The following is a 13,579-nucleotide window of genomic DNA, read 5'->3' as shown; positions in this document are numbered from 1 at the left end:
TAATTTCATAGGGTAGATCAGCTTGATTTGTTATTTCAGGGGCATACTGTATTTCATTTTTCTAAGAAACACATTTTTCCCACTTTTAATTTTATTTATTTATTTATTTATTTATTTATTTATTTATGTCTTTTTTGCCTTTTCTAGGGCTGCATCTGCAGCATATGGAGGTTCCCAGGCTAGGGGTCTAATCAGAGCTGTAGCTGCCGGCCTACACCAGAGCCACAGCAACGCAGCCACATCTGCTACCTACACCATAGCTCATGGCAATGCCGGATCCTTAACCCACTGACTGAGGCCAGGAATAGAACCTGCATCCTTTTGGGTACTAGTCAGATTCATTTCCACTGAGCCACGATGGGAACTCTTGAGAGTTAAAACTTTTTAATGATAATTTTTCAGATAGGTTTTCTTCCTAATCATTTCTGAAATATGAGTTTTTGCATTTCACATTTTTAATGTGAAATATTAACATTCTTTTTACACCTGTGGTTTTTTTTCCTGCACAGATATAATTGGTCACATAATGTATTTCCTCCCCTAGGTTTCATTATAGAAAATGTTTAGGCAGGCATTTGAGGCCTCTATCAGCTTATGACTCCAGCACGTATGCTTGAAGCCTTCTTTCCTGCTACCCACATACAAACCCTGGCTTCACAGATGTTTCTGGATCATCAGGGCCTGGGTGAATGGTGGGATCATCTCTTTTTATATTTGACTTTTCCCTTGTGCAGATTGTCATAAAGCTATTTCTGCCCAGGTCTTGTGCACTCGCCTCCTCTCCCAAATTAGAATCCAACTTTGAGCACAAGTTAGTTTAATGGCTCCCGAAATCGAAATCAAGTCTTAGAGTTCACAGTCCTTTTAGTTCACAAAATTGCAACATTTCTAATAGAAAGTTACCCTGGAGATGACATGACCTACAGTCCCGCTCTCATTGATGGCTTCCCCAGGTGTCCGTTCCATCACTTCAGGGACTGGCCCGCAGTTCTGTGGTGCCAGACTTTGGCCTTTCTTCTTCATAGCCACAAAGGAGAGCCTTTTCTAAACTTGCTCAGAGGTACCTGTGGAAATATTATGGAGCCAAACAAAAAATACTGGGCAAGTGACATTAGGCAAATTCAGGCAAACAGAGTCCCTTTCCCACCTATCCAGTTTCATACTTCAGTTCTATGTGTTATTAATTAAATTTAACTTAGAGTTTTATAGTTGTCTTTTTTTTTTTTTTTTTTTTTTGGTCTTTTTGCTATTTCTTGGGCCGCTCCCGTGGCATATAGAGGTTCCCATGCTAGGGGTCGAATCGGAGCTGTAGCCACCGGCCTACGCCAGAGCCACAGCAATGCAGGATCAGAGCCGATTCTGCGGCCTACACCACAGCTCACGGCAACGCCGGATCCTTAACCCACTGAGCAAGGGCAGGGACCGAACCCGCAACCTCATGGTTCCTAGTCGGAGTCGTTAACCACTGCGCCACGATGGGAACTCCCCAGTTGTTGTCATTTATTTGTTATTGAGGCCCATCTGTGAATTTTACTTATTATTGGTGTGGCAGTATTAAGTCTCCAGTGTATTGTCAGGATTGAAATGAGCTCTGATTTAAGGATTCTTCTATCAATCAGGAGAGAGAAACCAAACAGTAATGTGAACAGGGAAGTTTAATATAAAAATCAGCTAACTCTGTCAGGGCTTTGGAGTAATGAGGGATTTGCTAGTCGGAGGTAAAGAAAGCTTTAAAGCTTCAAATTTTGTAGGAATAGCAGGGGTAGGGGGTAGCCCCCAGAACTGAGATAAGACACCTCACGAGAGCCCCCTGGCTGAGGTCCACACCTCTGGAGAGGATACAGCCATGGCTCAAGGGATGGCAGAAAAGGCCCTGAGCGTGGGTATGGGGTGGAAGTCCCTGAGAAGGTCCTCCCCCCGGGGGGGGGGGGGTTATAGAGGCGCCGGGAGCAGAGCCCTCCTTTCCCGCTGCGTGTCTCTAGCACCCTCTATTGAATACACGGTGACACGGCGCCGGCTGGCAAAGGAAGATGTTTAAAGGTCCCAGGTTTCGGAGTGTGGAGCCGAGAGGCAATAAATCAATAGCCCGCACCATTCCCTGCCTCTCAATTCCTCAGTAGTTGGAAGTAGACACTTTGGGGTAAAGCATGCTTATCATTGGTTACACAGTACATATTTTAAAATGTTCTCACAACGAAATCCTTATTATTTTTAATAACCACTTTGTCCTACTGTACAGTACAGGAAACTATATCCAATCTCTTGGGATAGACCATGATGGAAAAAATATTTTTAAAAGAATATATATATTCAAATATATATGTATATGTACACATATATGAGACAGAGTTACTTTGCTCTACAGAAATTGGCACAGCATTATAAATCAAGTATACTTTAATAATAATAATAAATTCTTGGAGTTCCCGTCATGGCACAGTGGTTAACGAATCTGACTAGTGTCCATGAGGACGGAGGTTCGATCCCTGGCCTTGCTCAGTGGGTTAAGGATACAGCATTGCTGCGAGCTGTGGTGTAGGTCGCAGACGTGGCTTGGATCCCTTGTTGCTGTGTCTCTGGCATAGGCCAGCAGCAACATCTCTGATTCGACCCCTAGCCTGGGAATCTCCATATGCCACGGGAGTGGCCCTAGAAAAGGCAAAAAGACCAAATAATAATGATAATAATAAATCCTATAGCTTGCGTACTAGACTGTGCCAACAAGGACTACTGTATCTGAGAGATTGGTTGGAGATTTGCTTCTCTTTAAACATATTTAAGTATGTGTTCAAGTTTATTATATAAATTGACTCTGAAAATGGAGCAACAGTAAAAACTACAGTGTCATTTTCTGACTTAATCTGAGGCTACTTTAGACTTAGAAATGAAATAAAGAAAACATTTTCACAAAATGTTACCTATAACTTCTATACTTGTAATTGACATGTAATGTAGTATTATTACCAAAGCAGTTTGGGTTTTTTGGGGGAGGAGTTTGTGTGTTTTCGGCCAGGCGCTTGTAACTGACATGTAATATAGCAATAATACTAAAGCAGGTTTGTTTTGTTTTTTGGCCACACCTATGACATGCAGAAGTTCCAGGGCCAGGGATCAAACCTGAGCCACAGCAGTGATAACACCAAGTCCTTAACTGTTAGGCCACCAGGGAACTCCTATAGCAATTTTTATAGTAGTTAAAAATGTTTACATCGAGTTCCTGTCGTGGCTCAGTGGAAACAAATCCAACTAGGAACCATGAGGTTGTGGGTTCGATCTCTGGCCTCGCTCAGTGGGTTAAGGATTGGGCGTTGCTGTGGCTGTGGTGTAGGCTGGCAGCTGTAGCTCTGATTCAACCCCTAGACTGGGAACCTCCATATGCCATGATGCAGTCCTAAAAAAAAAAAAAAAAAAGTTTACTGAACATGATTAGTTTGAGACAAGTCATAATCAAATAGTGCTAAATCCAGTTAGCACTTACTTGGTAAGGTACTAAGTGGTTAGTACTTAGTTACTCCTACTTAGTAAGGTCTAAATTAAATAAATAGATTGTTGAGAAACTGTCCTTATCAGGATTCTTTGATTATAAGCAACAGAAAATGACTATGTACAAATTAAGGGGGGAGGGAAAGAGGGGCTTTTGGAACGATGTGAAGGAAAAGCTGAAAAGCCAGGCCCAGCAGCCTGCAAAATCTAGGCAGCAAGAGCTAATCCCCATGTAAGCACATTCTCTGAGGTGAGTCTGCTCCTGCCGTTTGCCAGTAGACTCAAGATCTGCTTTCCAAGGAGTGTCTCCACTGGCCTGGTAGGACCAGGAAGGGGCGAGGCCCTAGGTACCAGGCCACAGAAATGCCTCGTTCCTGGGTTCAAGGCTTAACTCTCATCCCATTGCTTAGCTTCTCGCCCATGGCTTCAGCTTTATTTTCAGGCCCTCTGGGGGAGACCTTCAGCTTGACCATGGTCCTATGAAGTGCACATGCAGAGTCATCCTGAATCTAAAAGCACTGTGGCCTAGAAAATGCAATTTTTAATTTTTTTTTTTAAAGTGAAGACTTGTATATTTAGAATTAGCCAGCTGGACTCAGTTTAGACGATCCCAATTTTGTAAGCAGCATCCAAAGCATCATAGTCAGGAGCCAGTGGAATATATGCCTTCTTTTCTCCATCAGGCCTGATGAGAGTGCTGACGGTAGCCACATCAGTGTCACAGAGCTTCTTCACAGCCTGTTGAATATGGTGCTTGTTGGCCTTGACTTCCACAGTGAACACAAGCCTGTCGTGTTCTGTCTTCTTCATGGCTGGCTCAGTGGAGAGGGAACTTGATGATGGCACAGTGGTCAAGCTTGTTTCTCTTCGGGGCGCTCTTTCAAGGATATGCGGGCTGCCTCCCGAGCAGCAGTGTTTTGGGCCATCGGAAGCTGGGTGACATCCGGAGGGATCTTCTTTTTTTGTGGCTGCGGATGCCTTTCAACACTGCTTCCTTGGCCTTCAAAGCCTTTGCTTTGGCTTCAGCTTTGCAGGGGCAGGGGCTTCCTTCCTCACCTTCGGCGCCATCTTTGTGAAAAGGCTGCCGTGATTTGTAATTGGCCGGACACACCTCCGGAGCCACTGCCCTGAAGGTCAGAGAGAGGAGGAACTGATCCTCCAGGGAACTGGGTACAGTTACCAAAGGGAGGAGTAAAGGGAGCTGAGAGTCAACAGTAGCAGAGGGGGATCTTCACCTTTGTTGTTCAGAGAAAAGCCTGCCCAGTGAAGGACAGTTGCTCTGTGATAAAAGCCAATGGAAGAAGATAACAGAAGGCAGGAAAGTGTGGGCGGAGCAGGGAAATGGATCTGTCTCTGCCCGAGGTTAGACAGCAAGCCTCGCGACCTGTGTTTATCAGGTGAGAAGCGAAAGCACTGCTAAGAAGTGCCCCAGAGAAGTCCTGGGGCTGAAGTCTGTATTAGCACTAAAATGAAAATACTGTCAGTTCTCTTGGAATGCGTTGAGGCCAGCTGATTTTGCAGGCCTCTCCTGGCTCTCTGGCAGTTCCCCATCCTTCCGAATGAAGGTTCCTGCGGTCAGCTTCCTGGTACACTGGTCCTTTGGGAGAGGAAAATCTTTAACTCAGTTCCTCCCAGCCCCTTCCATGTCCCTCCTCCACTGAACTGAACCTTCAGCTCCCGCTGGCTCAGGGCTGGAGGTGGGGGGGGGAGCACGACGAGAGGACTCAGCCTCCTCCAGAATCTCCACCCCCCACCACAGGTCAGTATTGTTTTGCTTTTGCTTTTTTATTTTTGCTGGGCCTTTTTTCCCCACTTTGTGAAAAGTTTACACACGGTGCAATTTACTCTCTGGTGTATACTTATGTAAGTTTCATAGTATATATATAACATTTATAGACACATAACTACCATCACATTAAGCTTCAGGACAGTTCTGTCATCCTCCAAAAAAGTTCCCTTGCTCTGCCCCTTTGCAGTCAGCATCTCCCTCCAACCCCAGCCACAGGCAATTACTGCTTGACATTCCTATAATTTTTCTTTTTCTGGAGTGTCATATAAGTGGAATTATACAGCATATATCCTTTTGTCATATATTAAGGTGCTTGTCCTTAATATATAGCATGTCTGGGTATGGTTTTCTTTGGGTTTATTCTTTTTAGAGTTCACAGAGCTTTTGAATCTATAAATTCATCTATGTCAGCAAATTTGGGGAGTTTCCCACTATTTTTTTCCGATTGTTTTTCTTCGCCAGTCTCTTTGTCCCCTTCTCCTGGAACTCCAGGGACATTAGGAGACTCTGCGTTTTTGAAAGTCTTCCCTCTGTCCTTCGAGTTGGACCATTTCTGTTGCTGTATTAAGTTCACAGACTCTTTCCTCTCATACCCGTTCTTTCATTGTGCCCATCTGATGAAGTCTTTAACTCAGATCTCCTATGTTTCAGTTGTGAAATTTCCATTTGGTTCTCTTTTTATAGTTTCTACATGTCTGCTCTAAACACCTATACTCCCATTCGTTTCAAGAGCATTTACCTTCATTTGCCTCCGGGAGCACAGTTAGGGTAACTGCTTTAAAGTCTTTGACAGATACTCTAAACTCCTCAAGGAAAACCTATGCAGAATGCTCTTCCACGGAAATCACAGCAAGATCTTTTTGGATCCACCTCCTAGAGTAATGAAAATAAAACCAAAAGTAAACAAATGAGACCTAATTAAACTTAAAAACTGATACAGCAGAGGAAATTATTAAAAAAAAAAAGACAACCCACAGACTGTGAGAAAATCTTTACAAACAAAGCAAGCAGCAAGGGATTAATCTCCAAAATATGCAAACATCTTATTCAGCTTTGTATCAAAAAAACCCCCAAACAACCCAATCAAAAAATGGGCAGACGTTCTAAATAGACATTTCTCCAAAGACAGACAGATGGCCAAAAGCACGTGAAAGATGTTCATTATCACTAATTATTAGAGAAATGTGAATCAAAACTACTGTGAGCCGTCGCCTCACACCAGTCTTGGTGGCCGCCATCAAAAATTCCACAGACAGAAACGCTGGAGAGGCTGTGGAGAAAAAGCAAAGGGAACCTTCTTACACTCTTGGTGGGAATATAAATTTGTAAAACCACTATGGAAAACAGCATAGAGTTTCCTTAAAAACTAAATATGGGAGTTCCCGTCGTGGCACAGTGATTAACGAATCCGACTAGGAACCATGAGGTTGCGGGTTCGGTCCCTGCCCTTGCTCAGTGGGTTAAGGATCCGGCGTTGCCGTGAGCTGTGGTGTAGGTTGCAGACACAGCTCGAATCCCGCGTTGCGGTGGCTCTGGCGTAGGCCGGCGGCTACAGTTCCGATTGGACCCCTAGCCTGGGAACCTCTATATGCCACGGGAGCGGCCCAAGAAATGGCAAAAAGACAAAAAAAAAAAAAAAAAAAAAAAAACAACAACCCTAAATATGGAACTACTATGTGATGCAGCAATTCCACTCTTGGGCATATACATAGAGAAAAGCATAATTCGAAAAGATACATGCACCCCAGTGTTCATTGCAGCACTATTTACAGTAGCCAGGACATGGCAGCAACCTAAATGTCCGTGACAGAGGAATGGATAAGGAAGATGTGGTGCTTCTATACAGTGGACTATTAACCATAACAAAGAATGAAATAATGTCATTTGCTGCAACACGGATGAACCTAAAGATGACTGTATTAAGTGAAGTCAGTCAGACAGAGAAAGGCGATGCCCTATGATAGCACTTGTATGTGGAATTTAAAAAAGGGTGCAAGTGGACTTATTTATAAAACAGAGACAAACTCACAGACTCTGAAAAGGAAGGTATGGTCGCCAAAGGGGCAGGATGGGGTGAAGCGGGGGCGGACTGGGGGTTTGGGGAATGGCAGAGTCTTACTCTGGTGTACGGAATGGGTGATCAGTGGGGACCTGCTGTATCGCACAGGGAAATCAACCCCGCGCTCCCTGATAACCTGTGTGGGATGGATCTGTGTGTGTGTGGCTGGATCACCGCTCCACAGCAGAAAGGAACAGCCTTGTAAGCCAGCCATGCTTCAGTCAAATTAAATGTCAAAGTCTTCGGTAATTGCCACACCTAGGTCATCTGGGAGTGGGATGACAGCCTGGCCACACTTTTCCTGATCCTGGGTATGAAGGGTAATTTTGGATTTTATCCTGGATGTTCTGCATGTGTTGTACAGACCTTGAGTCCTGTTAAACGCCCCAAGAGAATGTTGGTTTTGTTGTTTTGTTGTTTGGGTTCTGTTTTAGCAGGCAGTGAGCCCAGTCAGTTACAGACCACAAAGCCATCCTGCCTTCTGTGGGCAGTTGTTCCAGAGTCATTCAGTTTCCCAAGCCGCCTCTGTGCTGTGCTGCTTTGGGCCTGGCCCATTCGTGTGCCATCCAGGGGTTAGTCTGAGGCTGGGGGGAGACAGGGGAGGGTAGTTGAAGTTGTAGGTCAGCTTACAAAGCCTCTGCTCTGCCAGGTCTGCCCCACACATGTGTGACTTGAAGGTGAGCCCAGAATTGGGAGGTCTCCAGCTAACTCCTCTTGGGGCTCCGCACACTGTCTGGCTCATGAGAGCTCATTTTCCTAGTTCTGTTTAAAAAGGTGGGGTTCTCTTGGTTTTAGCTGCTTGTGCCACCAAGGTGACAGCGACAGCACAGTTCTGTGACTGGGCCCACCCCCAGTCACAATAACAACAAAACAACAACAATCTGCGAGAAAGAAGGGGAAGTGAGAAACTCCCCACCCTCTTCCTAATCTGCCTGCTTTTGTTTACTCTTCATAATTTGTGTTTTTGTATTTATATTGCACCTCAGCCAGGTTTTTGTTGTAATCCATGGCGGAAAGAGGCTGTAGTGAGCTTAACTCCATCTTGGCCGGCCACCGAAGTCTTAAATCATGACCTGTATTAATTTTCTGTGCTGTGTAACAAATTGCCACAAGCTTAAAGCAATACACATTTTATTATTTCACAGTTTCTGTGGGTCTAGAGGCTAGACATGGCTTAGCCAGGCCCCCTGCAAACGGCAGTCAAGGCCAGGACTGGGTTTTCATTGGGGGGTTGGGGGGCTTGACCGGAGAAAGGTAGGCTTCCAGACTCACTCAGGCTGTTGCCGTAATTCATTTCCTTGCAACAGAAGGATTCATGGCAGCTGTTTCTTCAGTGTTCACACCTGGAAGGGCAACAAAAGCCAGTCTGCCAAATAGATCTTACAAACTAGTCAAGGGAGCAGCATCCCATCATCTTTGCCATATTCCCCTGCACTCTCTCTCCCGAGGAGGGCATTACACAAAGTGTGAACACCAGGAGACCTTAGGGTCTCTGTAACCACATCATCCTTTGATCTTCAAATAACACTCTTCCTCCCACCCTCTGCTCCTGTTTGTCAGAGCCCTGGTTCCCTTTTCCACCCCATGCCTTAGTGTCATGCTGAATGACGGCATGGTTCTGTCACGCAGGCCATCTCATACTTGAGCCTACAGGTTCTTGACCTTCTGTGCTAGTAACCTTTAATTTAGAACCCAGGTCTATGACTCGGAATCCCAAGTATAAGCTCTCCACTACATTATACTGTTTTATTTCCATAGTCTATCAAGTATTAAGGATAACCCAAGCCTTACCACCACTTTCCTGTTAGATTCTGCACCCCTCGAGATCTAAAACTGTTTTTGTCTTATCCTTTTGCTACTGCCCACGAGGGTCTATCCTATAGGTAACAGGTATTCAGACGCATGCTGAAAAATTCAGAGTTGTAACCTCTGTGACAACTGCACAGGATACCACTTCCTTCCCCTTACCTTTTTTTTTTTTCTTTTTGTCTGGTAACATTTAACCAGGCCTTCCTAACCTAAACATTGCCAAGAAATTCTAATCGAGTTAGCCAAACGTTGTAAATGATGGCTTTTAACACACACAGTTAATTTTTTTTTTCTTTTTTTTTAGGGCCGCACCTAAAGCATATGGAGGTTCCCAGACTAGGGGTCGAATCCAAGCTACAGCTGCCAGCCTGTGCCACAGCCACAGCAATGCATGATCCGAGCCGCATCTACGACCTACACCACAGCTCATGGCAGCGCTGGATCCTTAACCCACAGACTGAGGCCAGGGATTGAACCCGCAGTCCTCAGGGTTACTAGTCGTGTTTGTTACCATTGCGCCATAACCGGAACTCCACAGTGAATATTTTAAGGACGTAACATTGGAATCTAACCAGTCTAACTTCAAAGCATAAGCTGTGATGTGTCCTGTAGGTGAAACTAACCTAGTGTGGCTCCCTTCTCCACAGTGATTGCTGTGACTGCTGAACAACTTGAGAATAAAAGAAATGTACACCTTGAAAATCCAGATTATTATAAATATTTTCTTCCCAATAAGACTCAGCATAGTGGAGTTCCCGTCATGGCTCAGTGGTTAACAAATCCGACTAGGAACCATAAGGTTGCAGGTTCGATCCCTGGCCTCGCTCAGTGGGTGAAGGATCTGGTGTTGCTCTGAGCTGTGGTGTAGGTCACAAGACACAGCTTGGACCCCCAATTGCTGTGGCTGTGGTGTAGGCCTGCAGCTACAGCTCTAATTAGACCCCTAGCCTGGGAACCTCCGTAGGCTGAGGGAGCGCCCCCAGAAAAGACAAAAAAAAAAAAAAAAAAAAAAAAGACTCAGCATACTAGGGACCGGTTGGAGTATGTCTTGCCACACAAGTGTAGGTGGTTTTTGTCCACCCTGGCCCTTCCAGCTTGCACTGGGTCCCACCAGTGAGCCCCACAGTAGATTTCTCCTCACCTACTTGCCATTAATAGCACTAATCAAAGCAAGGCTGTTTTCCTTAGCGGGAGCTGGAGAGGCTAGAGCTGGGTTGTTTGTGGCAGTAATAAACTGGAAAGGAAGTGATTGTGTGTGAGTAGAGGAATGGCTGGGTGTATTATGTAGCCACTGGAAGTAATAAAGTAGCTCTCAGGTGGGAGGGGCTGAGGAGAGACCCACATGCTGAATGAGAAAAGCAAGATGCAGAAAAGTTTGTATAACACGATCCCTGTGTTACAAAACCATCATCATATAAAATCCTTTGTAAAAATACATAGGTGGGGGAGTTCCTGGTGTGGCTCAGTAGAAACGAATCTGACCTGCATACTCGAGGATGAAATCCCTGGCCTCGCTCAGTGGGTTAAGGATCTGGCATTGCCGTGAGCTGTGGTGTAGATGGCAGGTGTGGCTCAGATCCCGCGTTGCTGTAGTGTAGGCCGGCAGCAGTGGCTGATTCGACCCTTGGTCTGGGAACCTCCATATGCTGCAGGTGCGGCCCCCAAAAAGCACCCCCCCAAATTAAATAATTAGTTAATTTAAAAAATATATAGGTGGGTATGTGTCCGTATGATGACATGAGCATGGATAAGGGCGGCAGGGAAGCAGGTGGCTCTGTGGTTACTGGAGGGAGCTGGGGGAGAGTGGGCCTCTGGAGTGGATGTGGAGGGAGGGAAAGCAGATGCCAAGCAAATGAGAACAAAACAGATTATATTGGGAAAATGCCAAGACCAGCTCAGCGGGATGGGGCAGAAGAACAGGTGCTGTGGAACTTAAGGAAAAAAGTTAACATAAAACAAGACACAGAGACATTTATCTTAAGTAAAGGTGGGAACGGGGGACTCAAGGTCTCAGGGACCGAGAACACTGCCGCAAGAAACCACACTGCTTTTATTGTGCTCTTTAGATGAGATCAAGTGAGGAGTGGCTATGGGTGGATGATACAGGGTTTGTTTACTATTATGTAAGTTCTTTTACTATTTTAAAAGCCACTTAGCTGGTGAAATGTTAAGTAAGCTCTTACTCTAACCTCTAGGCACATAACAGTTCTTAAGCTTAAGTCATTTACCAGCACTTTGACTGTTTTTCAAGCAGGAAGATGGGATAAAGTAAAGAAGGACAAGATGGAGTTTCAAAGAAACATGTCTTGCGACGGAAAAGTGTATATAGTTACTTTTACACGTCTATGTAAAACCATATGTATTTAAATGAATTTTTTTAAGTTGCAATTAAAATTAAGGAGTTCCCATTGTGGCTCAGCAGTAACGAACTCAACTAGTATCCATGAGAATGACAGTTCTACCGCTGGTCCCACTCAGTGGGTTGTGGATCTGCCTTTGGCCGTGAGCTGTGGTTGGTGTTGGTTGCAGACACGGCTCAGCTCTGGTGTTGCTGTGGCTGTGGTGAAGGCCAGCAGCTGCAGCTCCCATTTGATCTCTAGCCTGGGAACTTCTCTATGCCTCCGGTACAGCCCTAAAAAGAAAAAAAAAAAAACTAAACTAAGTTAAAATTAAAAAACAAAATTCTCCCAACCTGGCCATGTCTCTTCTTTATTCTTCTTGCGACTTGACTGGTAAGTCTGTTTCACAACTTCTCCACAAAGGAAAAAAGTGTTTATAATCTCACTGGCCTCAAAGAGTAGACAGAAATTTATTAAATATTACTTGGTCATTTCAGAAAATAAAGTTTCACTTGGAAAGAAATTATACTTAGAGAAGATTTTTTTCCAGTTATGTTGGATTTCAGCTGAGATTACGGACCAGAAATTGGTGCCGTAAGTGTCTGAATGATGACTGGCTTTTCTTGGTGCCACAGAGACCGAAGACAGTCCTGCCGCGAGGAGCTAACAGCCCAGAGGGCAGCAGAGTTCATTAAAAGAGGGATGTGAGGTCCCCCAGCAGTGATAGAAAGATAACACAAGCAGACGGTGTCGCCCAAGTGGACTGAAATGTTCATCGTTCACGCTCTCTTCGCATTTTCTGCATATCCCCGTTGTGATATGGTGGTCATTTGATGCAATTTTAAATTAATTTTTATTATAGTTGATTTACAGTGTTGTGTCAATTTCTGCTGCACAGCACAGTGACCCAGCTATATACATCCATATCATTCTTTTTGACGCATTATTTATATGAATATCCTTAAAAGCGTATCAGCTCTGCCTTGTTCACTGGTATAACCCCAGAGCACTTACAGTGCCATTGTTCTCTGTGCCCCTGGCGCACACCACGGTACCTCTCATGTGCTAGTTGTGTAGTTCCGGAGAGACTGACTTAGTGAACATCTGAGATGCTCTTAGGTTTGGGCTCTCTAGGAAAAGAACTGATGAAAATAGCTTAGAAGAAAACGGAAGTTGGGGAATAAGGGTTTCCGTAGTTAGTGAACGGGGCGCAGTGGACACAGGAGTGGGGAGAGGCTGTTGTCAGTGCAGAACCGCATCTAAAATGCCAGCCCTGGAGCCTTTCTGGGTGGTTAAGGTCTCATAGCTCATCCTTTTTTTTCATATTTGAATTTCCATTTAGTCCTTGTAGTTGATGGTTTTTTTTCCAGATCCCCGTCAAATGAAGGGTCAGACACTGCTTTTATTTTATTTTATTTATTTATTTTTATTTTTATTTTATTTTTTTTTGTCTTTTTGTCTTTTTTGTTGTTGTTGTTGTTGTTGCTATTTCTTGGGCCGCTTCAGCGGCATGTGGAGGTTCCCAGGCTAGGGGTTGAATCGGAGCTGTAGCCGCCGGCCTACGCCAGAGCCACAGCAACGCGGGATCCGAGCCGCATCTGCAACCTACACCACAGCTCACGGCAACGCCAGATCGTTAACCCACTGAGCAAGGGCAGGGACCGAACCCGCAACCTCATGGTTCCTAGTCGGATTCGTTAACTACTGCGCCACGACGGGAACTCCTGCTTTTATTTTTTATGTCTCTTTAGTCTCCTTTTACTAGAATACTCTCCTCCCCTTTTTTCTTGTCATTGACTTTTTTTTTGTAATGGCCACTCCCGAGGCATATGAAAGTGCCCTGGGTAGGGGTTGAATCGGAGCTACAGCTGCTGGCCTGCACTGCAGCAATGCGGGATCTGAGCCATGTCTGCAACCTACACCGAAGCTTGCAGCAATGCCACTTTCTTAACCCACTGAGCAAGGCCAGGGATCTAACCTGCATCCTCATGGATGCCAGTCAGGTTCCTAACCCAATCTACCACAACAGGAACTCCGCCACTGCCTTTTCTTAAGTTGACGTACAGTGGATTTACAACGTTGCGTTAATTTCTGCTATAT

The 13,579-nt window shown here is 44.9% G+C and overlaps 1 pseudogene; it reads right to left on the bottom strand.

Moving 5' to 3' along the window:
• On the bottom strand, positions 4,082–6,323 carry LOC106504791 (annotated as a pseudogene).

Source organism: Sus scrofa, chromosome 12 (assembly GCF_000003025.6).
Source record: "Sus scrofa isolate TJ Tabasco breed Duroc chromosome 12, Sscrofa11.1, whole genome shotgun sequence".
Lineage (NCBI taxonomy): Eukaryota > Metazoa > Chordata > Mammalia > Artiodactyla > Suidae > Sus > Sus scrofa.
Note: the sequence above shows the minus strand (reverse complement) of the source record. Positions and strands in the feature narration are given on the sequence as shown.